General features: G+C 44.5%; 1 pseudogene; it reads right to left on the bottom strand.

Annotated features, from left to right (window-relative positions):
• Positions 1-206: 206 nt before the first annotated feature.
• LOC145247730 (5S ribosomal RNA) lies at positions 207-324 on the bottom strand (annotated as a pseudogene).
• Positions 325-1,930: the final 1,606 nt, after the last annotated feature.

Here is a 1,930-nt window from a genome sequence, read left to right as displayed (position 1 = left end):
CCCTTCATGTTCCCTGCTTCCCTAACTGTCGATCGATGCCTCCGCTCAGTCTCAAGAGACAAATGGAGATCCCTGTAAGGGCATGTAACTGTAAGGCAAGGATTGCGCAATCCCCAGCCACATATCTCCTGAATCGGCAGTGCTTGGGACCAGTGGCAAAGAGAGGCCCAAGACTGACTAGAAACAATGCCAAGATAAGTGTAGAGCACATACAGCACCTGGAATTTCCAAATGGTCATCCATTTTAGTACTGACCAGGCTCAATGTTGCTTAACTTCGGTGTTCTGATGGAAACCGGTGTGTCAACGTGATTATGCCGTGTCCCTAACTTTACTAACCTGCAGAAGTTAGCTATAGTTCAAAATAGTAGCCCATCACATTCAAGTGGAAATATGCTTTGCTTAGAGGAAAAAAGAATAAATAATAATAATAATAATAATAATAATAATAATAATAATAATAATAATAATAATAATAATAATAAAACTGTAATCCCAGTGGATGCAAGTAGCTTTCCTAGTGAAAGTTCCGTGGGGACACTTTGCATTTTAGCGTTCTCTACACACTTGAAACCTATACGTTCCTGTTGCAATGCGGCGGGACCCTCAGTTACGATGCTTTTGCATGTCAGAATCCCAATTCATAATGATGAGGCCCTTTCTGATGATACTTATCAAACTACGGCATAATCACGTTGACACATCGGTTCCTGTTAGATCACCGGTTAAGCATCGTTTAGACTGGTTAGTACTACAATGGGTGACCGTTTGGGAATACCAGGTGCTGCATGCGCTGTTCACTTATCTCTGTATTGTTTCCAGTCGTCATGGATTTCTCCTTGCCACTGGAGTCAAGCAGTGCCGACTCAGGAGAGGTGTGGTTGGAGATTGCGTCGCCCTTGCTTCACAATTCAGCGCATGTCGTCCATTACCTTTCCAGGATGATCAGGTGGTGTTCGTCGTTCTGGCAGACGTACATTCATCTTGCTAGCAATGTCGATGATGATGCCGACGATCCAAGATTTTGCGGAGGTGTTTCGTTTCGCGAAGACAGACTGACGAAATCTGTCAAACGGTTTCTAAACTAACGATGCAATTCAAACGTGGTATTAATTTGTGTCCGTTGGAGGAAATAATTCTTCGCCATTTGATGTGTCGCACGGACGACATACCGTCAATCCTCTGGGAAGAATGCCGAGTTCGTTAAGATAATGCACTGTGTTCGCAGAAAATGTTTCTAAGCATCATATTTCTTTTGTCTTGCGAATTGGTTTCTATTTAGGACGTAGAAAAATGCTTAGCAAACGACAATTCTTTTGTACAGGCTGGAACGATAAAAGTGTTGCCCTTAAGAAAAAATACTACCGCTTTATTTTAAAACTTTCATTTATACAATCAATACGGCTAACTTGATTATGCAGTAAAGCTGACATCTATTCAATGTAGCCGCCTTCACCCTCAATCGCCGCTTCGATATGGGCCCATAACTGGGAGTATGCCTTTTCCACAAGCACTAATGGGAGCTCGGCGAATACTCGGCGGATTGCGGCGATCAGGCTGGCTTTGGTCTTGTGGTATGAGCAAACGAAGTAGTCCAGCGAGTGCACATCAGAGGAAGATGGGGGCCAGTGAGAGAAAATTACAAAGTCGTAGCACTCCTTCTCAAGCCAAGCCTGGGTTTCTTTTGACTTGTGGACAGACGCTGATTCCTGCTGCCACACCCAGGGTCAGCGAGCGGCCACGTGATTACACCAGGGAATCACTACACTCTTCAGCACATTCAGGTACACTTTGGTGTTGACTTCGAAGATGTGAGGTGGCATGATGTGGCCCTCACTTGAAACCACACCAGTTGCCGGAAACTTTGTTTTCATCACCCTGGGCACGCCCCTGTTATTTATGATAATCCAGCGATGCATTTTGAGGGTGCT

The sequence above is a fragment of the Euprymna scolopes genome, chromosome 25 (assembly GCF_053919585.1).
Source record: "Euprymna scolopes isolate OS-2025 chromosome 25, ASM5391958v1, whole genome shotgun sequence".
NCBI lineage: Eukaryota > Metazoa > Mollusca > Cephalopoda > Sepiida > Sepiolidae > Euprymna > Euprymna scolopes.
Note: the sequence above shows the minus strand (reverse complement) of the source record. Positions and strands in the feature narration are given on the sequence as shown.